The following is a 24,476-nucleotide window of genomic DNA, read 5'->3' on the forward strand; positions in this document are numbered from 1 at the left end:
TAATAGTAATAATGATAATAATAATCAAGTTCTAAAATAACCTGCTTTTCTTTTCTAAATATCAAATATTTAGCCAAATACATCATTGCCATAACTCTCACTATTTATTACGCATTAAGCACCCGTGATGTGCGTAGCTAAAACAAGACAGTCACCAATGACCTGTTACATATTTTTCCTTGTCTGAATTCCCTCATCCACCATAGGGTTAGAATGCTGTTACTTTTTGCAAGACAAATTTGATGTGAAGGGAACATAGTCACCAATTGCTAACTGAAACTAAAATCTGTGAGAGTGTTTCTGCAACAGGCTACTCCCAGTTTTTCCCTGATTATACAAATACCTTGCAGTGACTAGATAAGTGTGCTTTGGAACAGCAGAGCAGTGAATTTCTTGTGTGAAAACTCCTCTTCATTTTAAAATATTCTCTTTATTGTATTTTAAAGCAATGGATCTCCAAGTTTGGATCGCAACTCAGATATCACCTTCAGCTCATTTGGAAGGATCCAGGCTTTTGATCTGGCCTGTTACAGGAATAAGGGCCAGCTGCGAAATACAGATCTGGATCTGCATTTCCTCACAGTTCAGGGATATTGACACCTAGTGTTTTGCTTTGGGATCATCTAATTTTTTTAAAAATTAATTTCCAGCAAACCATTAGCCATCACATTTAGTCCTACAAACAAAATTATACCGTACAAATGTAGACCCACATTACTGAAATGAGGTTAACACTAAACAATCCATCCTTCAGTTATTAATCAAGCGAGAGTCCTGATTACTTAATAGAGACAATTCCCAACCCCTACTCTAACCATTGTCCTACACCCTCTCCCTGTTAATTGTGTTATATTTACATCTTTCATTAACTCAGTGCATTTTTCTTCCTCTATGGAGGCCTATAAGAATTTCAGGAGGTTGGGTAGAGGGGGGCCTTTTAATTCTGGAAAGTGACATTAAGCTAGTTCTCTGTTGCTTTACAGTAGTGCCGTTTCCCCTCCCTCTGCCATTGGCTACTTCAACAAAGCAGCCGCATCACCAGCCTCTCTTTGGCAAGAAGAAATAAGCAACCCATTAAGTACTTAGAGGAGTGGACAGATTCTCCCATTCAGATAGTTCATCGTATATTTCTGAGAAAGAGTAAAATAGCCTCTCTGTGATGGCCCTAAGTGCTTTTCTGGAGTTTAGCGTTAAGTTGCTGAAAGATTATCTCAAGGACTGGGAGTCTGTTCGTTTTTAGAATGTAGAGTGAGTGAAGCAATAATTATTTGGTTGAAAAATGTGGGTAGTTCAGCTTGCATTGCAAAGAAATACGCCTGCATTTTCCATTATTTGGGGAACAAATCCTGATACCTTTATTCAGCGTTTACTCAGATATTCAATCCTTACTCACACCGGTGAGAAGTTACACACACGCCGTCCCAGATGCTACAGTGATGGGTGTTATGAGAACTGAATAGAACAGAAATAAGTGGATTACTTGCATGAATCAGCGATCACCATGCAAGTAACAGTTGCACAATCTAGTGCTTGTCTACATTGGAAAGATATACTGGTATAATAGAGCTTTAAATTCATACCCTACAGTCATATCATAGAACACCCCATATGAACACCCTTATTCTGGTATAAGCCCTCTTCTAGTTTAGCTTATGTTCTGACATACAAAAGGGGTTTAAGCTGAATTGAAGAAAAACACTCTTATTCTAGAACATGGTCCATAAGAGGAGTTATACTAATATTTATAGTCTAACTGGTAAAATTTTCCCATATGGACAATCCCCCTCAGTATTTACTCAGATTTCAACCCGCTTCTCTGAAACTTTCCTAGGTAAATACTGAGTAAACACGGAGTGAAAATTGAATGGGGGTCTTGGAATGTAGTCATGTTAGTTACTAAAACAATCTTAACAGGGAAGTTCACATTCATAAAATCGTAACATGCCGAGGTACAATCAATCAATCAGGGAATACCCTATTAAGCACAATAAAGCAGAAAATTCAGCTTCTCCCATGCAAGAGGCTTGATCTTTAGATTAGAACTCTAAGTTATACTCTGTACCAAAATACAGAACAACAGAAAGGTCCCCAGTCAGAGGAAAACTCTATGTACCTTTATACCTCCCCTTTGCAAGCTGGATTTTAGACAAACTCATTTTTCAAGAAGGCATATTCAACTGGATCAATGTGCCATCCAGACAAAAGAATAATATAAACCATCCTGACAATTGGTTAGAATTTTCTTTACTGTCAGCCAGGGAATTAAAAACTGAGCAGGAGGCATATTGAAAGTAGGCTCTCATAACCTTAATCAGTAGGCTGGAAAATGAGTTTTTCAAAAGAGATAATGAGCTCCCAAATCATCATGTGCCAAGAGCGCACCAATTTCACTGGGCTAAGAATATTCTCAAGCACATGGTATAACTGGAGCACCCCCTTGCCTCCAAGCACCGCAAGCCATGCGCCAAAATGGACTCCAACATCTGTACAAGGCACTGAATGCAGCACTGTACTAATATTGCATACAGTGGTATTTCGAAGGGGTTTTTTTGCGATAGGTTAAAAAAAAATCACCACTGGACCTAAAGAACCCTTGAAACAAATGAAAAGCTGACACCTCAACACAGCTATCAAAATGAGAACATAGGACTGACCTAGAGATTTAGTGACAACACAATGCAAGAACCGGTCCCTGGTCTGTTCCCGGCTCCCACACCCAATCAGGAGCCAGAAGTGCAGCACAGTCCCAAAGGCAAAGTAGTTGTGAAGAGGGAACTATGCCTAGCTGTCTTTGGCAGGGTGACCAACTTCCCTGTGTGTTTTCTGTTGCCATTTCATCAGCCTGAAAATGTTACAGCTGCACAACAAAAAGCATTTGCCTAAGAAACAGCAAGGTCATCACCAAATCAACTATATCTGGTGTTTTAGCCACTGAAAGGGCCTCTAATTCTATTACTTGTGATGAACATAACAGACACCTTTGGATACTTTAAAATCTGCAAACCAACCAGGCCAATTTCAGTACAATACTGAGAGATTATTATTCAACTCAGAACTTGGTTACTGCAGGGGGAAAAACAAACCAGCTACTACTTCACTTTAGCAAATTAAGCACATGAGTATATTCTTTCTTTCAGGCCTTGGCAAGCAGACAGTCCTCCAACATACCTTCTGATGAAGCCATGTCAGCAGAGGGAAGAGAGAGGCCACAACCATATCACAGGGGCCTATCTCCCACCATGTAGGGATTCCCCACAGGGTCTGAGAAATTGTTGTTCTTTCCACTCCATAGCCTCCAACACATTTCCTGGGATCTCCTCAAGGTGAACCACATAGTGTTTCCCAGCCTCTCCATTCTTCTCCCCTTTCTGTGTTGGAGACGACATTCTAGACCCATGACGCTAAGAATCACATTTTCCCCTTTGCCATTTTCTCCTTGTAGGGATTTTATTTGTGGTTTGAAACTGCAAAGTAAGCACTAAAATGCTGTGCTGTCACTTTTGGGCCTTCTAGTGTTTTCACCTCATCTGCCGACGGCTTGCCCTTTCCTGTGAATCCGGCTGTTTGGTACCAGCTGTCTGCTACTCCATTGTCTCATTTCTTTATGCTCTAAAGGTACACACACCCCCACACACCTACCTTTTCTTTCTTTTTCTTTTTTTTTTTTTTTTTAAAGCTGTGCTCATCCCATGTTCTGGCTGACTGCAGGGCGGGACATGATTGTGTTTGTTTAGTGCAAAATTCAATCAAAAATGTTTTTCTTTGGGAGCCATTTATCTTCTATAGGGAAAAATAACTAAGGGCACTAGATTTTTTTAAATTTTGGAAATTCACTGTAGTATTTTAAAGTATATCAGCACTTTCATTTGTTTTACCCCTACCTCTTCCTGAGAGAGTCTTTTCTTTCTGTTCTTTAGGCCAAACTATGCAGTTCCTTCTCTCCCATCCACCTTTGTCACACCTATGCAGGAGTAAGCCATCATTTAGCTTCACCAGACACTAGGGGAGCAATGGGCTAGGGATTACATGTTTTGGTGGTTGGTGGGAGGCAAGGGCCTCGTCATTGCATGCCAGCAAGTGTTAGTAGGAGAGCTGTTGGGGGAAATACTGGCTATGGCTGTGGTAAAGGTATCTGCCTATTTAGGTCTCCCTAGAACGATCCATTGTGCATATCAAGTTACTGCATAGCCTAAGCTTTGTACACCTTTTCCTTCTACATCCTATGCCCACCACAATCCCCTTTGCCCTCATTCACTGTATTGTGTCTGAAATTCAGACTACAAGCTCTTAGGGCAGGGACTTCTTTTTCTGTCATCCTCTAAAAATCCTAGCATGTTTTAGGGACCATTTAAAGAAATCATAAATAAAGTACACTGTTACCCGTTACCAAGCAACAAAATCCACTCTAGTGAAGAACAGTAGTAAAGTTGAGGGTGAACATAGCAAATGGGAAATATTGCATTTACTCAATGTATTTATTTATAAAACTCTCAAAAGCATTAAATTCATGCAGTGTGGTCACTCTGCATGTGAAATTAAGTGATGAAAATATGCATTTTAATGTCACTTCTGAGTTTTAGTGCTGATGTCATCCTCGCCTAAACCCAATTCAAAATAAGGGCGGCTCTACCTACCCTTAAATGCCTAACGTACCTCTGCCCAGCCTGGAACACCAAAAACCTTAGTTTACCCTCTCCTTTTCTTTTTTTAAACACACCACTAGTGAAGAGGCCGCTTTCTCCTTTCTTTCAGTGTCCCTTGCTTAGCATCCTTGTTTCCATCCTTGTTTCCTGCCCTCTGCAACCCCAGTACCTATTTGGCCTTCCACTATCCCTGCAGCCTCGGGGGTTTCCAGGCCGGAGCTCCCCAGCTCCTCTGGCCTTCCCCCAGCCCTCCTCCACCTAAGGTACCTTAGTATGCTCCCAGCAGCCAGGTCCCTCCCTCTCCACAAGCTAGAGAGCGAGTCCTTCTGCTCCTGGCTTCACTGGCCCCACTGCTGAGGCTGCCTCCCAATCAGCCCAGCTTTTCCCTTGCCCCAGGGCTGTTTTAAGCCCTTCCAGGCAGGAGCGGGTGACCACTCCACTACACAGCCCTTTGCAGATGTGCCCATAAATCAGTGCGACATAATTAGCCCCTTTGAGTTGCCCTGCGTGACCACACTCATGATTTTCCTCATCACAGTTCTTTGTCATCACGCTGTGAGAATATCTCAGAAATACTGCAAGCAGGACAAGATCAAAACACATTGGTGGGACAGCATGAGGGAAGCTTGCCCTGCTATTGCATGGGGGAAGGGGGAGGAAGAAAACAAATAAAAGAATTAAAAACACTTCAAGGCTTGAATTTCATCTTTGTTTCCAGATGAAATGGGGAGGAAATAAAGGCTTACAATTCTCATTTGCCTGTACATTAGAGAAAGATGCTGTCGGGTAGATATCATAAGAGCGTGCTGAGTACAGTAACAAGACAACCAAAGTAAATGCTGTTATACAAAATGAAAACATTATGAGCCATTGTGATTAGAGTGACTTCATTTAAATAATCCATAAAAACAAAAACAATGTTGGAAACATATCCACTCTAGACCGACTGCTCTATCTGAGCCATTTCTTCCCTAGCTGTTAAGTCCACTTCATCATTTATTCATTCAAGGGCTTTAATCAAGAAAACTGCTCAGAAACCACATTCCATGTATGAGGTTTCCAGGCTCGATGCAACAGCGAGAGATCAGCCATGGTCAGACCGTGGTGCCGTGCAGACACATAAGCACCTGGACAGATTAAAAAGACACTGAGTAGCGACAGCCAAGAAGGAGGGTAGTCTTGGGCTTCAGGCGCGAGACAGGGAGCCAGGAGATTTTGGGTTGTACTCTCAGCTCCAGCGCTGACTCACTGCGACTCAGGGCACGCCACAGAATCTCTCTGCACCTCAGTGCCACACCTTCCAAATGCGGCACGTTTAATTTGGGCATGGGGAGGAGGTTTTTTACTTTAAAATGAATGTAGTGCTGATTAAAGAAGCTGTAGTGAAAGCATTGGGAACTGAAGTCCTCTGGTTATGACAGAGGAAATATGTTGTTGAGCTGAAGTTAAGGTTGCTGCTTAACATTGAAGTACCTCCATCATACTTAAGTAACCCAAGTTAACACTGTCAATTCTTTAGTGAGAGGGAGCCAATGATTATTATCATGTATTTGCTGCAGAAAAGGTGTGTTTTCACCTGGAGATAGCTGTCTGGATACAAAATCCTAGGGGATACAGGTGGTTTTTACTTCAGTCACGGAGTTTACCTCAACTAGCTACAATGACAAAAATACTACCTGTCCCTTGTCTCTATTACAATACCGCATTGAGAAAGCTATCCCAAGTTAGCTCTCTTAAGGTAAAAAAACACACCTCTTTTCCAGTGAATTCATAGCCCATTTGGTAAATTTACCTGCAAGTACGGTGACCAGATAACAAGTGTGAAAAATCAGGACGGGGGAGAATAATGGGGGGCAGGGGGGAATAGGTGTCTATACAAGACAAAGACCCTAATATCGGGATGGTCCTGATATTAATTAGGATATTTGGTCATCCTACCTGCAAGTCCTTAAGGGAGCCCATTAAAAGAAGAAGGCTTGTAATGAAAGTCTGACTTAACAAATGGAGTCAAAACTAACATTTCCTCAAAGTGCCTTAACCCTGAGCTGGGGAGTCATCTCTGCAGGCTTAAGATATATCAGCATTCTGCCTAAGCAAGATGTCAATCAAATGCTTCAATTTTGGTTGACTAGAAAGATCTGCAAAGGATTAATACTATCCATGGATAGAGCAAATCTATGTGCTCCACCTGAACAAGACGTACTAAATAAATGTTTCTGTTAATGTAACAAGCTGACTGACCTCATCACTTCTTTTCAGGACAACTTGACAACAGCAACCAAAAGAAACTAAAACTGAAATTGAACTAAAAAAAGGGAAAGGTCCCAAGAAAATAAAATTATTGCCTAGTTGAAAAGTTATGTGAAGTCTGATTAGCAACATAATTGTTGCTCCAAGGGATCAGACCCGTGGTCCATCTAGTCCACTGTGTCAGACAGTGGCCTGTAACAGCAGTTTGAGATGAAGGTGTAAGCAGCTCCATGGAGGAAAATTATGGAATAATCTTCCTTTGGGGGAAGGTTTTTTCCTAACCACTATCAGGTAGTGGTTGGCTTGGGCCCTGAAACATTCCAGGTTTACATCCCTTATAAAAATATCCTATCAATTCCCTATATATGTTCTCATTAACAAGATAGTTAAGACAGTATACTCAGTTACATCTCAGAAATAGTAAGATCACACTCTTCATCTGAGAGCACAGACTCAGTGGGAATACACGGTATTCCTTCACGTGGAATAAAAAGTTAAGATTTTTTTTAAAAATATATTTGCAGAATTACACCACTTGAGTGCAGATCACTTGAGCTGGGGAGGGGGGTGGGGGGCAAAGGATTGCATATATGCAAGCAAGCCATTAAATGATATAGAAACATACAGCCAATGTAAAAATGCATTGAACAAACACACACTTTTGTCCTACAAGAAACAGAACATGAAAGATTTAAAACTGGAACTGCAAGAGAAAAAGGAGACTGCATACAACATTACGATCAGACTGAGAAGTGATAAACATTTTAGTGAGGTAGACCCTGAAGCAAAAAACAAAAATTACAATTTCAATAGCTGTTAGAATAATTGATTTTTCAGTTTTCTGGCAGTTCGGAAAAATTGAAAAAAACAAACAAACAAAAAAACATTCAGTTCAGGTTAGGACAAACTGCAACCAAAAATTTTCTGAATTTTTGGCAAATAAAAATTGTGTTGTTTTGGGGTATTTTAACACTGGATATTTTAACACATGTGATGAGAGGACTCATATTCAAATCCCCATTCTGGAGTAGCGACTTGAATCAAGATATCCCACATCCCTGGTGAGTGTCCTATCCACTTGGCTAGTGGTTATTCTGGGCTGGAACTTCCTGAATCTCTCCTGTGGAAGAGGCGGTGTATATCTCCGACAGACCAAATGTTCAACCTTTAGAAAAACAGTGTCTCCTATGGGGATAAGGAATCACTTTTCTAAAATATGTCCTAGTAGGACAAAGCATAGAGGAGTCCACAAGAACCACCACTAAAGAAGGGGATTTTAATATTAGGAAGGAAATGTAAGGGTATCCAAAGAAAACAGGGTAAGGGAGCTTACTCAAATACATCATGGTATTGATGACTGATGATGATCATGATAGTGAGCAGATATTGAGCTGTATTTTGATCTTATGCAGTTTTAAACTAGATTTCAGTGGTATTACACTTGATTTACATCAGTATATGGTAAGCGAGATCACGATCAGGCCCTTTGTTCTTATTATCCATCATGCAAGAAGACGCATTTTACGTTTAGGTCAAACCAGTTTTGACTTCACAGTGGACTTAGGACCAGCAATAATTAATACTGCTATTCATTGTTGCATGCCCGTAGCATCCAAAAGCCATTCAGGATCAATGCATATTAGGTGCAGCACAATCACATAAGGAGACAATTACTGCTCTGAAGAACTTACAGTCTAGTTTAGGACATGACAAGTGAGCATAACAAACAGTAGGAGGAAAAAGAAAAGGAGGACTTGTGGCACCTTAGAGACTAACCAATTTATTTGAGCATGAGCTTTCGTGAGCTACAGCTCACTTCATCGGATGCATCCCATGAAGTGAGCTGTAGCTCACGAAAGCTCATGCTCAAATAAATTGGTTAGTCTCTAAGATGCCACAAGTACTCCTTTTCTTTTTGCGAATACAGACTAACACGGCTGTTACGCTGAAACCAGTAGGAGGAAAGACAGCAGGGAGTTTGAGGGGAACACTAAATACCATCACACAGTTACATCATCTAACAAGGTGTTGTGACATCCACCAGGGCCCAGTGTGCCTTTTACACTGCTTAGTGGAAAGCAGCCTCTCCAGGCTCTGCTCACACTCAGCCATTAGCACATAAAGTTACATGAATGTTCTCTCAGCCACTCAAGCTACACATAGGGTGACACCTGCAAATTCTTAGTCTCAGCCTTGCACCCCAAGAAATGTGCATCTTGTACTGTCCAGCACACTACTGAACAATGCAAGCACATTAATAGTCTATCATTTCATCAAGGGAAATGATGATGTACCAGCCTTTGTTAACCTGAGTAGAGATTTCCCAAATGCTTCAACCAAAACACACTGGTTTAGCGAAAGCAATAAAACGAGTTTATTAACTAGAGAAATGTAGATTAAGTGATTCTAAGGCATAAAATAACAATTGGTTATAAAAGAAACAAAAAGATAAGACAACCTAATTCCTAAACTTTACCAAGCTAAATAAGATTTGAAGACAAAGGTCTCTCACCCAAAAACTTTCAGCAGTCCATACCAACTGGAAAGCCTTCCAACTAGTATCACTCCTCCCTGTCCAATGATGCTCCTATTGTCTTTCAAGCAATCTTGCTGCCATGAGTTGTGATGGGGGAGGAGAGGTAATGTGGTGGCACTGTCCCTTATTTTTATATCCTTCTCCTCTCTGAGGATTAGCCCTCCCCCTGTCTCCCCGCTGAGGTGCAGACAATTAGTCCAAACTATCCTTTAGATCAGGGATCAGAAACCTTTGGCACATCAGGGAAATCTGCTGGTGGGCCGGGACGGTTTGTTTACCTGCAGCGTCTACAGCTTTGGCCAATCGCAGCTCCCACGGGCCAATGGGGGCTGCAGGAAGATGTAGCCAGTACATCCCTTGGTCCACACCACTTCCCGCAGCCTCCATTAGCCTGGAACGGCGAACCGTAGCCAGTGGAAGCTGCGATCAGCCAAACCTGCAGACGCTGCAAGTAAACAAACCGGCTCAGCCCACCAGCGGCTTTCCCTGACAGGCCACGTGCCAAAGGTTGCTGATCCCCGCTTTAGATGAACTGTAAATTTCTTGTTTACAACTCCCCTGCTGGTGAATCTCCGATTAAGCAGGTAATGGCCTTTTAGCAGCTAGCTGCCATGCCAATGTGCCTTTGAGAAAGTGGGCTGAGGGTGTTACAGCATATTTCAGTAGCAATCATATAACAAACTCTCATAATTTGACATGCAGTTTCATTTTACACACATTTCAACAGGATAGGAATATTCAGCAGATTATGGCTTTTCAGATGATACCTCACAAGGCACACTTTGCACAAAATATTTCATAACCATACAACAGGGGTGAACATGGGGTACAGGGGAGTCACATATGCACAACTCAAATTTTCTAAACCATTTAAAAATAGTCTTGTCTTTTAAAAGACACTGCCTACTCCTATTTTCTCCTTTTAACCCTCTGCCTATCTTCTTTTATCACAACTGCAAGAAAATATCTTTAAAAGGTCATGTTATGGTCAGGTGTGTATGCGAAGCCCATGAATTGACATATATGAATAAATGTTATGAACAATTTTGAAGTTCCCCCACCTCTACAAATACAATGAATGAGAGTTTATAGATGGTAAATGGAAACTAAATATTTTCTAAGTTGCATCTCAAAGATGGTCATGAATTAGAACCAGAAGAGGATTCCAGCTCAGTATTTACTGAATCTGTTCATATTGGGCTTATTTGTATTAGGAAATCCTGAAGCAACTCCAGCCTAGATCTGGGCCACATTGTCCTAGATAGATGCTATACAAACATATAGTAAGAGAGAGTCCCTTCCCCTAAGAGCTTGCAGTCTAAATGGACAAAACAGACTAAGAGTGAGAGAAACTATACATTCTCTACATTTCACAGGCGATGAACTGAGCCACCAAGGGACAAAGCGACCTGCTCAAAAATCACACAAGGAGTCTGTGGCAGAACTGAGAACTGAACTCCAACCTCCTAAATCCCAGTCCCACACACTATCTTTCCTTCCTAAATCATTTTGATTTTCCTCTGCAGTAGAATTTGTCCAAGATGTAATCAGAGATGTGATACAATCTGTAGCAAATGCATTTAATTTTAGTAGTGATATTCTGGACCAATATAAAGAAAGGGGCCAGGGGGGTGGGGGGGAGAGAAAAAACACAATACAGCCTCAAGTGAAGTATCTGATTTTTTAAAATCAGAACTGAATTCTTAAAGAAAACTAAATTCATGGGATGTGGGGGGGGTTCCAATGGACATGCATTATCCAGTAAATATGTTTCTCCAGAATCTATGAAAGAAAAAGAAATTAATGAAGCTGAAGGACTTAGCTCTATAGATAGTAAGACATGAACCAATTTCTGGGCATCGTATGTTATAGTGCTAGATTTATTAAGAACCACTGAAGCCTAAGTACACTTTTGAGACTGGTGATTAGATAAGACAACTTCGATGCACTAAAAAAGTGTGATAGCATTTCAGAGCATAAAGTTTCATTTAAACGAATCTGCAAATACTCCCATTTGACCCAACAGCAGAACCAGTAATTCTACTTAGTGCATCATAGCAAACAGCAATTTTAAACCTAACTGTGAAAAGAAAACAAGCAGTGGTGAGCATAAAATTAGTGGATATGCTAGTTGCCTGACTGGAATGGATCAGAAATTATGAGACGCAGAGAAAGCACTAAGTGTTGTTTGGGGTATAGTATGAGGAGTGGAGCTGAAGAAAGAGGATCATGTTCCTAGAGGGACAGACATTAGCATGGGGCTGGAGATTCTGGAATGCAAGTCTGGACGTGGTCTGAAAGGAAACAGGAGTCCCTGAGCATTAGTGTCAACCACATAGTGGGGCAGATTCTCTGGCCCATAAGACTAATTTGCACCTTTCAGAGCATTGCCAACAGTTCATGAGTCAAGCCACAAAAATTATGGGATTGGCTTAAAAATGGTGAGATTTACGAAATAATAAACCCAGGGCTCTTTTTATTTACCATAAAAAAAAGCTCAGAGTTGCATGTAATAATAGCAGCCTTCCTTAAAGCTTCAGCTCCTGGGAAAACACCACATATTGCAAGACTAGCAATCAAATCGTGAGTGCTGGCAACGCCCTTAGAACACAACACTTCGATTGCTAGTGCTATGGGGCTGAGATTTTCATTTTGTTCTGTGTTTGTACGGCACATAGCACAATTTGATCCTGGTCCATGACCACAACCAACCAACCAACCAACATTAACTTGCATGTAATTTTACCCAGTGCAGAGGTTTGGAAAGAAACCCTATTTGATGGCCATTAGTCTCCTTGGGTAAAATTATCAGAAGTGCATAAGTGACTTCGGACCCTACATCTCATTTTCAAAAACAACTTGGGCCTAACTCCCTAAATCACGTCTTAAAATAGGTTCCTAAGTCACTTGGGTGCTTTTAAAAAAGTTACCACATTTTGTGTATCCTCCAATGCCATGGCAATGAGTGCAGCACAGAATATGTTCCTTGAGCCCACCCCCCTTTGCAAACTCTGAGAAGTTGGGCACAATTTGGCCCTACATCTACATGAAGGAGGTAAGCAAAGAAAGGGGTTCCTACACAAAATAAGTTTGCCTCAGCCTGAACCATTCAGTGGACTCCTCTGCAGGTGTAGAGCTGACATCGTAAGCTCAATGTCACCACTGAGTGGCCCCACCCCATGCATAGAAGGGAACAGCCAGCAGCAGGAGGGGCCTGGCCATATTGCACTCCCGCAATCCCTAAATGGCATAGCAGCCCTTGGGGGGCTTTTACAGGCAGAATATAGAACAACTTTAAAGCTACAGTACTTGTAAATTATGTCAGGGTCTGACTCTGCATCCAACTGTCCTGAGGCTTGGGAGAGTGCCAGGGTGTCTTACAGTCACCTTCCTCCTAGCTCCTCCTCCATCATCTGCACGCACAAGAACTGTGGTGCTGCTGAGTATCTAACCCACCGAGTATACTGAAAATATACCACATTGTTTGGAATATGCAGTGAAAGGGAGAAAGTATGAAATTATTGCAGAAGACCCAGGGGGTTTCTGCCCCAGGGAAAGCTTTTGAAAAGATGCTATCTGGTGCAATCCAGTCCATTCTGAAAGCAAATAAAAACTGCACTTCAGAAATATTTTTATGAGCTTCAGGGATAAGTAATCTGTGCAGGACTGATTTAGTGGCAGGCAGAGAAGGCTGGGAAATCAGCTCAGAGAACCCGCTCCAGCCCATCACTGCCAGTCTATTATGCTCAGATTTGGAACAGAGGCCATGAAATCAAATATGAAGTTGAGCAGTGTGTGGGAAATAAAAGATATTCACTTTTACAGCCAGGAGACATGGAGTAAGCAAGAAGCGCCAAGGAAGCAAATATCTCCATTTAATTTACACCTTTACTATCCAATAGCATCTTTCTTGGGGAGAAGCTGCAGGCTGAAGCACATACATACAAAGAAAGACTCAAAGCCGGAAGAGCAATACTCAAGAACATGTTGTAAATTGTGCTCCACACACACACACACACACACACACACACACACACAGCTCTATTACTCATCCTAAAACAGTAAAGATAACTTCCAAAAAAAATTAACTTCACTTTGTTTCTTCAAACTGTAACATTAAGTATCATGGAGAAATTCTGTATAATGCTATAACGTTTTGTGTCACACGCACAGCGTTAATAATACACTGACTAAATAGCACTAGAACGACAGGCTACCATTATTTTACTGGCAGTCTTTAAGATAGGTAAGGTAGAGCCCTCTCTAACTGGATAGCATTATGGGTAAAAGTCCCAACGTGATTTTTTTTTTAATCCTTAGGCACAATTTCATGACTTGTATGAACTGTGTCATGTATACTCAGTTCTTGGAGTCCTGTAGTTAGTTCTTGGTTCTCTTCCTCACTCAATGGATATTCTGTAGAAATTATTGTTTATTAATTTCAATTGGGGCAATACCTAATTAACCTCCAAGGAGGATCAGGGGCCCCTTGTACTAGACCAGTGGTTCTCAACCAGGGTATGCATACCCGTAGGGCAGTGGTTCTCAAACTTTTGTACTGATGACCCCTTTCACATAGCAAGCCTCTGAGTGCAACCCCCCTAATAAATTAAAAACACTTTTTTTATATATTTAACACCATTATAAATGCTGGAGGCAAAGTGGGGGTTGGGGTGGAGGCTGAACACTCACAACCCACCATGTAATAACCTCACGACCCCCTGAGGGGTCCCCAGTTTGAGAACCCCTGTACTCGACTGTGCAAACAAACTCCGAAGCGATGGTCCCCCACATCGGAGAGCTCTCAGCTGAGGAATTCATTTCCTCTTTGTAACTCTGGCAGAGATATTGCTGTCAGTAACAGATTGCAACTGGTCTCTGCAACTGGTTAGGGTAGAGAATGATTTTGTGACTTTACTAAATCGAAGTGTTTTATATTTGCACTACATTTTGTCATCTTTTGTCCTGAATGAATAGTCCAAAGGTCAAATTCAGCTGTAGCTACGTGCAGCTTCTAAGCCCTGTGCAGAGACACCATAGGTGAAAAAGGTCTCTCTGCACCAGTTTCACACAGGCTCTGCAGGAGGGCATGTTGGAGGCAAGTCCAGGAGGGACCAATGGATTCCCCTTTATACAGATCCTATGGCTTCAACTCATTGTGCAACTGGCACTGAAGTGGCAATATATTCCCATTGGCTGGACAAGCAGGCATAAGGAGCTGCATGGCAGCCCTACTCCCTAGCTCCAGATTGGAGCTGTGTGAATAACAGTTTTCAGTTCACTGGCAATTCTGGGGGGCGGGGAGGTTGTGGGGCCAAACAAAAGTTTCATTTAAACAAAAAAAAAATCAAGACATTTTATTTTGATTTTGACCATTTTAAATGGTTTTTGATTGGTTTTTTTTAAAAAATTGAAGGAAATTTTGGCATAAGCCATTGTTTGAAACAAAACATTTAAAATGTTTTTCATTTTGAAAATATCAAAATCAAACATTTAGTTCTGGTGGATTTTTTCCCTGAAACAATTTGACAAGACTAACATGAAATCCTGAAACATTTCAATGTTGCCAAAGCTGCATTTTTCACCAAAAAGTTTCAGATTAAAAATTTCTCCTTGTTCTACTAAAGATTGAAAGGGTGGATTTCACCTCCCTATTTGCTCTACACGCTACATGTAGAGAGCCCCCCCCTCCCCATCAGACTTTGTGAGCGGAGTGTATTTCACCCTCACATACTCCTTGAAGAGATTTTACAAATAGTTCAAAGCATCTTATGGCACCACAAGTGTTCCAAAGTAGTCAAATAGACCAATAAAGTTTGACTCAGGAAACAAGTGTGACAGAATATAGCCTGATGTTTACAACTTACACACTACTGTAATAATTTTTTGTTTAATGTCTTGGAAGATATCATTTGAAAACTGATCATTTGTTGGTCAGTATTGTCCTGATAAAATGGGTGACAACATTGTACATAAAGTTATAAGATTTCCCTGTATGGTGTTATTAACACATGTTCCAAACCCCACAGCCCTGCCCAAACAATGATTGGCAAACAGATCTGTCTTAAACAATGGAATGCATGCTCTGCTTAAATTGCATTTAAGCAGCAAACAGAGTCATCAGGCAGGAAGGGAAATAAAGAAGGATCAAATAGGTGAGAAAAAGCCAGCAGGGAACATCCTTCCATATAGACTGTCTCCTAGTGCCCAGCTGGAAGTGTTTTCAAAAGAGGGACAAACTATAAAAAGGAGGGACAAACACCCCAAGGCACCCTCCCTGTCTCTCTTCCTGACCATTGCATTCACTGTACCTGAAGCGACAAAGGAAGTATTTGTTGGACTATGGGGAAGGGGTCCTGACCTACAGAGTTTGGTCAGTAAGACTGCTGAAAGCATGAGGTGAGAAACTTTGCTTGAATCTGATATAGTTTGTGAAGTAAGGTATTAGTCAATGTCTTATCTTTAATTTTTTGTAACCATTTCTGACTTTCAGGCCTCATTGTGAGTATGCATTTAAAATCTCTGGAGTTAATAAACCTGTTTTACCATTTTATCTAATCCAGTGTGTTTAAATTAAAGTGCCTAAATAATCATTTGAAATAAGGTGGCATATTATTCCCTTTAAGGAAGAATGAACTTAAAATATTTTGTACTGTCCAGGAGAGCACTGGGCAGTAAAGGACATACATTCCTGGGGGACATCTGAGACTGGGAGTGTATTGGGGTCACCCTGCAGTATAACCAAGGTTAGTGAAAGCCAACAGTATAACCCAAGTGTGGCTGGCAGGCTGCAGTGTCTCTCTCTCTCTCTCTCACACACATGCTAGAAGGCTGTTTGAGCAGAGCTACTTCCTCAAGGCAGTGTAAGGCATCCATGGTTGCAGGGCAGGTTTCACACAACTGCTCATTAGTCTGGATTGTATCCTGGTGTGTCACAGAGAGATCATTGACATTGTACACGTGATTAAGAAACAGCTGTGTTTTGTTTATATTCACGTATAATTATGGTCCATCAAAAAGAGAGTAATTAAAATGTTTTATATGCTCTGAAACATTGCAGACCTACACAGGGGACTTTTACTACAGAGAATATTGAGAAACAAGCTTTAAACCTCAATCCACCCTAAATAGATACTGATCTCTCAAAAAAATGGGGGGGTGGGAGAACAGGACAGGACCCGGAGTTCTGAGGTATGTATTAAGCTATATTAGCTTGTGCTCTTGAGTATCAACTGCCTTGACGACAAAGATGCACAGAGTATCTCCGATCCATGAACAGGCTAGATCTGTGTACTCTACTATAACGGTAAGTGTGTCTTATGCAACAAATGTTCATGTAACTGTCCAAGTTCTATTGCTCCCCTGGAGGAGGGGATCTTGTCAGAACCAGTAGATGAAGCTGAGACACTAGGCTACCCATGAAGAGGCTGTTAGGAAGTAAAGACCTAAGGACTGACTCCCCTCGAAGAAGGGGTGGTAGGAGATGGTAGCTGCCACCTAACTTGTTGCCTAAGACATCAATTTACCTTCCAGCAGCCCTGCATCAAGGCTGGTAACCAAGAAATTAACGTGATTTCCTATTACCATTCATACCAGGCATCATTCCACCCCCATTAAGGTCAATGAAAATTCTGAGTGTGGATTGAAGGGAGTGTACTATATAGCCCTCGGGTGTAAAATCTGCCATTGATGCATGGAAGATTTATGAGCACAACTCACTGCTGATTGAGAATAAAGCAGAAGTGTGCAGGCTCCCAAAATTAAACTGCTTACTCCTCTCAGCAGGCAGATATTTAAATTGATCACTTTTAGATTGTGATTAATGTTTTCTTTTTCCAGTTTTAAGTTAAACAAGAATGTTACTTTAATTGTAAAGTGTTTTGATTTCCAGAGCTGGATGGTTTAATATTCAGAAATCTCTCTGCTTGTCATTATTTCAAAAAGGAATTTTTAAACTGGTGAAAACTTTTAAAGCGTATCTACTGTGAGCTATCTGCCATGATTTTAACAGTATTTGTCTTGCCATGTTGGTTAATTATTCAAGATCTTTATCTTCAAACGGAGTACTCCCCCATCAGTACCTCCTGCTACTGTGAAGTCATCATTCTATAGCAACGGGACCACATTCACTAGACACACTGCAGGACTAGCTAAAAAAAGGGCTAAGGGGCTGTGGAGCAGAAAGCTTCAATTCACAAACACAAATATCCAAAATGACCTGTAACTTTTGGTTCCCCCTCTGTGGTTACGGAAACTGCCTTTCTTTTAGGCTGTCTCCTTTTAGATTTTTGTCCCAAGGTAAAATTTTCTCTGTAAAACAGACCAAGAGACATGGCAGATTCTCAATCACCTGGAATGTTTAGGTCAAGACTGGAGATCCTAAGAGAGACGCTCTAGTTCAACCAGAAGTTATGGACTTGATGCAGGAATTGCTGCATGAAGTTTTATGGTCTGTGTGATGCAGGAAGTCAGACTGCATGATCAGAATGGTCTCTTTTGGCCTTAAAAATATATGAATCTGAAATTCCAGTAATTTTAACCAATAGTAAGTACTGAATGTCCCCCCTCCCCCCAGTCAAGACAAGACGTTTGTTTTTCTTGTTTCAGGTTTTTGGGACAACCTCCCCCGCCAGTGACTGAAAAACCTGAAATCCCAGAATCAGGTTTCTCAGATAAATATTCACACTTATGACGTTCTAAATTTGATTTTTGCCAGTACTCTGCAGTATTCAATTAAAACTCACTGTTTTGCCAAGCATTCCTGCCAGGAAACCTATTTGCTAGAAATATTCACAAGATACCCCCAGAAAAGGGGATCAATCGCAGGTGAAATGAATTCATAAACTTTCATTCAATTTTTTATTTTATTTTCAGTGAATAATAGTTTACAACTCTACTGGGTAGCATGTGCAGGATTCATAAGGAGGGGAAAAATTCTAACAAATCAAAGAAAACTTACTTCTGAAAAATTTAAAAATAATTCTTCTATACCTGATCTTCAAACTTGTCACTGGCACAGGACTCAATATTGTCAACTGGGCACAAGAGTAAATCTGGGAGTGGTGGAGATTTTACATTTGGAAGGCAGAGAAGAATAAGGAGGAATTGTTTCTACGGGACTTTGACTTTGTTTTTTAAATGGCAGCTGTTTGAAGCTGCTCAGAGGGTTGGAATGTTAGAGTCAAAGTGCATAGATCCATGTCCTTTATCATGTAGCTCAGCAGTTTAGTACATGGATATCTACACTACAAACAGAGTATGGGTGTTAGAGACCATGAGTACATACAAGAAGACAACCATAAATGCACATAATCTTTAAATGACAGTTGATGTCACCAAACACCCAGCCTCACCTCTCTGACTGTTAGTACAAACACATGCCAATGATCAGTATAACATTTTAAAAATTAGATTAATGCAGACAAGATATTTATTCATTAATCATTTGCAAGACAAAATAAGTAAAAGTGCCATATTAAAAAAACTAATCTCTTGGAACAACAGCTAAGAAAGTGCATCGTGGAGAAAATATTGGTGCTCGACACAACCACATTTGTTCTTGGGTATTCTTTTTTGCATGGGAGTAACTTCACATTGAAAAATTTCACTTGGGATTAAGTGGGAGACAAAATTAAATACACAATTTAATACAAAGCAGGAGGACAGACTTTTAGATTTCATCAAGACCACAGTCAATGTAATAAAGATTAATTAGAGTTTATGGTACTACCCATCTGTTGAATTTTACAATAGCACATCTTATGATATGTGATCTCCCTTTCGAAGACATACAGGATCAACTGATAACATCTCTCTGTATATTTTGGTTTTGCCACAAAATCCAATGGCAATGGGGAATATTATGAATGCATTTATCAGGGTAAAGTTTACCATGTAAACCACAATAATGAATTACACCAACTGATAAAATGAATGTTATACGAAAGTGGCTGACAGTTACAGTAGTGAGAGTGAAAAGGAAATCGAAGACAAAAATGGTCTGTTATCTGCTAGAAATGGGAAAGCTCACGAATGTCAAGCTCACTCAATCAAACATTGATAGTTTGACATTCTACTGAGAAGATGAGACTCAAGGCACAGATATAGAAGACAGACAAATCCAGAGCAAATATGGAGTAAGGAGCTGAGAGGAGAGGGAAGTCTAATGAAAAATAAATACTTGTACCATATTATAAAACATCTATTTGTGGCAGCCTAAAGATTAGGATGTTTGTTTAGCTCAGAAGTATGGAATCAATTTCCCTTTAGCCAGCATATCCTTTTAAAAAAAAACAAAACACATGTTTAATTTGTTCCCATTGTGACAGACTGACAATATCCTGGACAAACTTTACGGAATTAAGATAAAAAAAAACTTTGCTGTATTAAGTTAAACCTTATTGAATTAGGTTTAACACCTTTGTGGTCCATTGTGTTAAAAATGCAGTTGTATTTGTGTTACTGTGGAATGGTACATACATAACTTCTCTCGTAGGAAGGGGATGCTAAAGCAATTCCTCTAGTTATTAGCCTTTTGCACACCTCTTCAGGGGATGGCTTAATATATTAGTTACAACTGGGTCCTCCAGGGACCAACAGACAAAAAATAAATTAAATACATAGCCTGGATTTTAAACAGATGCAAGGCCTTCTTCCTGATCCAGTAAAAGAGACAGGACCTGTAGTCCACAAGAGCCCCAATCCTTATGCAATGATGGGAAGGACTGGGCCTACTGATGTCCCATGAGACTGGGTGCTTGTTCTGTGCTGAATTTGTGATGAAATTGAAGCCATGGGGAATCCCACATGGGTGGGATATTAAAGGACTGCTCCTGTCAGAGCCCATGTTAGGGTTGGAGTGATCCCTGGTAAGCTGATTAGCCTGCATGTAGGTCCTTCCATTGTTTTTCATGTTTTCTCTGTAGTGCTTGTACCTTAGGAATACAACAGGCTTTTATAGGAAGTGCTGTGTGCGTAACTTATAACGGCGAGCAATTTCTCTGTTAGTCTCGGAGAAGAAAGTAAGCAGGTCTGCTTAGGCAGAGCCTCTTGCTGAGAACAACACAGGGAGGCCAGGAAACTGTTCAGCCTGGAAATACCTCATCAAAAGGGAGAGAGACATGGGTCTCCACCAAAGAGAGACAACAGCCAGTGGAGCCAGATGCCCTTGCTGCTCCATAGAGGGGGAATACAGGTGCAGTTGCCTTGAACTGTGACACCCATGATTATAGATTACAAGGGAAAAATATCAACGTTATTTTTGTGAACCCAAAAACTAGTTTTCAGAGTTATGCCTAACTCCAAACTCCATGTCATTCACTATCCCCTGCCCCATAACATCAGGATGAAAAGACCTGTGTTTTACTAAGCTGAAGCATCTTACAGCAGGAACCTGATAAAGAAAACACAGATGACCTGTCCCAGCTTAATCAAATAGAATTTCCAAAGTTCACTAGGGCAACAAATACAAGGATGCAGGTGGCATGCACAGCATTATCTCTGGGATGGGTAAATTACATCAATTTACCCTGTGCCATTATTTCAAGTTTGAAACCCTTGTACTAAAGTAACCACATTTTCAAATGTCTGAGATGTTGCCATTCAAGCCCTGTGTACATGGTATATGCACCACATATTTAAATATACAAAAAGGTTATGCCCAATAAAGATTTGTCTTCCGTAATGATTTTTATAATTATAAAACAGTTGTAAATGTGAGATTAACATACATACACAAATTGTGTAATTAGATAGAATTACACTAATTATGGAAATACACAACAATCAAGTAAAAATTTACATGGAGAAATTCACAGAGCACTTCAACATTTATTCTGTGCATGGCCAGCAACCATTTACGTGCATTGTTTCATGGGGGTATTAGTTACAGGTGTTTCAACAGAAAAAATGATAAGGGACAGATTTCCCCCGCCCTCCCCAGTTCACATAGCCATTAAAGTTGAGAAACAAACAAGGAAATTAACCCTTCAGTGGCTAGCTCGAGAGAGTGTTACAGAAGTGTAGCTTTATCATGGAGTTCTGCATTGTGTGCAGGTTTCATCCTTATCACTACCTTTCCATTTCACTTATTTCACAGCCTTAATGTTCTTTTAATGCATTTTTTGTTGTGAAAATCAAAACAAAACATGCACACACTGAGGTGCACTGAACAGAAGATTCATATTCCAAGTGAGATACATTACTAAATTCCAATCCTGTTTAGTAATGTATAGTGCACAGCTATTAATGAAACGCTAAACAAATGCCCACACCAAGAAAATTACTTTCCTAAATCAACAAAAACATATTCAAGGAAACAAAGCAGAGAATGGGCTCAAGTACATTTCAATATGCCAATTTGCAAACAATGTACTCTCAGTAGGAGGTTCGTCATACTCCTCTGATGGTTTTTAAAAAAAATATATTATGGTACCTTTCCTCCCTCCAGGACAACAGGCACAGCCACTGAGATTGATGAAATTGTATTCTGGCATAGAGAACTGACAGCAGTGCTACAAAGCCAGCCAGAAAGGACAAGGCTTTTCTGTGATCAAAAATGCCCTTAGGCTTAACTTTCTGTCACAAGGTGTGAATGCTGCTATTACATTTTCACTACTAATCGTAGTTTTTTCCTTTTCCCTTAGGGGCTGAAACCAATATTGCTTGCCTGTGAGTTGGGCAACAAGGGAGGCTGAGGTAGTGAAATACTATGGCCTGTCACCAGGGTGCTCAGTGGTTTACTGCTTGCAAGCTGAATTCTACCACAGTACAGTCCATGGAGCTACAAATTACCTTCTTCCCTCCCTGCAGCAAAACACACTAAACAGCTAAGCCCAGTTTTTCCAGGGCTTCCCCCTGATGTCGTATAGCAGTTTGATTTGTGAAAGATGTTTGCAAATCAAGGGCAAAGTTCTCCTCTCACAGCCACACAAGAGTGACTCTTGACTAATACAGTATTCTGCTTTCCCTACTAATGTAGTCCCATATCTCCCACAGACAATCAGTCCAAGAAGAGGGAGAGTTCAAGATACACCAGGAAAATCAAAAAGGAAAACTTTGCTCTAAGGGGAAAATCCCAGTCCCACAAAGGGCCAGAACTGGTGAGATTCTTCTGTGCAATAAGGCAGGATATGGCTAGCTGCAAGAGGAGTACACACCTCTTGCTCAGCATGGAACCAGGGCAGCACCAAGGCAAGGGCAGGCCAAGAGAATGTACTTGTATGAAGACCCTCCCTCTCCTGTACCTCACACTCACAAACACATCTGAAGGGGATGCATAAGGACCACAGAACTATTGCGTCTTCGAGGCTGCAGCAGCATCTGCTCTGTAACCTGGGGACAAAGGGAAGGGACAATCATTATTTACCTCCCATTGCCTGTATATAATCTGCACTCAGGCTGGGAACTTGGCTGAGGATTTGCCCTTACTTGAAATGAATGGGATTTAAGCATGTGCTTAAGCACTTTGTTGAATTGGGGCTGAAACAAAACAAAATTCAAGACCAAGGCTGCATGAAATCCAGTTTTAGAAAATATGCCCCATCCCCACTCCTTTCTAAATATACTGCTCTGAAACAGTGACATGAGTACAACAGCATCTCTGCTTGACTATACAATATTTCACTAAAAAAAAAAAATCATGCATCCTATATTCGAGATACAGTAGGTCATTTGTCCCCTCCAGTCCATTGAGGCAGGACTGCTGCTTTTGCTGAATATATACTGTTCTTAAGCACTTCATCTAACCTGTTTTTAACGACTCCACATGTTCGTCTTCCTGATCTCTGTACAAAGAAAAAGACATTAATCACAGATTATGTTCTGCCTACAGACAATAGCCATCTCCCCAGGCAAGCTAAATATTGATTCTCATCACTTTCAGTCACTACAAGCAATGCCTGGAATTTCTGGATGCCTCGCTTGATATAAATATGCTCTGCTGGGAAGAGAATTGGAAAAAGCTGTGGCATGCTAATTAAGAGATAAATTCTGCCTTGGGTACATGGGACTGACTGCATTAAAGTTAATAAGAGCTGTACGCACTTACGTACGGACAGACTTTGGGTCTAAGTAATATGTTAGAACAGGGTATGTTACTTAGCCAGTGGCAAAATCCAAAGATCATTGTGAAGGATGAACCTCAAGAGCAAGTGTTTTCAACCATCCAAGAAGTGCCACGAGCACTATTAAAGCATATTCAAAATCCAGTATTTGGATTTCGTTCTGGAACTGGAGGGGTTTTTTTTATTTGGCTTGTTATGTTAGAGCAGAAGAATCTGGCCTGATTTTTCAGAAGTCAGGATATGCTCAGCACCTCTAAACAATGGTCAGTAGACCCTAGTGAAAGACAACAACTTTGAACTTTTAAAGAGGAGCAGGTCCCTTGCAAAAGAATGAGCACCATCAAACCAGTAATCAGAAGCCAAGAGATGTATTGCATGGTATGACAAATGAATTGTTCAGTCTTAAATGGATCCCAGTCTGTTGTTGAAAGAAACCTTAGACAAGGTAGCTCAGGCAGGCAAGAGCTGAGTGCGGTATTTGTCCCCCTGGAAGTTTATGACTTAATCAGAGATTTCTAATTTGTTCACGTGATTGTATAGTGAGGAGAAGATCTCAGCCAGGTACTCACTAGGGGCTGGTACATGGCTTTGATATTACCAGAAAGGTTCCACCAGCCAACTACAACATGACTTCAGTGTCCAACTCCAACTTACTCTAGTGAAGTACAGTACTGAGCAAAGTATGAACTACCAGCACAATAGGTAATCTCTTAAATTCCATCAATACCTGTACGAAAATATTCCCATGACATTAAGATAATTGAGAATAAGAACCTCAACGAACGCTTAGTTAGGGACGTCTGGCTATCTGCAAAAGAAAAAGAAGCACAACAAGATTCCAAAGAGCAACTAAGATTTAATTGACTACACAATCGTTTTAGTGATGCATTTGGACAATGAAATATTGACAACAAATGAATAATTTTATCATAACTGATAAGAGCAATAATTTATATGCATAGTCTTAAGTTGTTTCATCGTTGT

The 24,476-nt window shown here is 40.7% G+C and overlaps 1 protein-coding gene across 3 annotated transcripts in view; it reads right to left on the reverse strand.

Moving 5' to 3' along the window:
• ZPLD1 (zona pellucida like domain containing 1) overlaps positions 1-23,213 on the reverse strand; it is an 84,222-nt gene extending 61,009 nt beyond the window's left edge. For all 3 annotated transcript variants that reach the window (XR_012154383.1, XM_073306750.1, XM_073306729.1), the window contains exons 1-2: positions 23,176-23,213; positions 22,674-22,761 (exon numbers count right to left, since the gene is read on the reverse strand). The gene's annotated coding sequence lies outside the window, so the exon portion shown is untranslated. The remainder of the gene's footprint in view (positions 1-22,673; positions 22,762-23,175) is intronic.
• Between the last annotated feature and the right edge of the window lie 1,263 nt (positions 23,214-24,476).

The sequence above is a fragment of the Lepidochelys kempii genome, chromosome 1 (assembly GCF_965140265.1).
Source record: "Lepidochelys kempii isolate rLepKem1 chromosome 1, rLepKem1.hap2, whole genome shotgun sequence".
Classification (NCBI taxonomy): Eukaryota; Metazoa; Chordata; order Testudines; family Cheloniidae; genus Lepidochelys; species Lepidochelys kempii.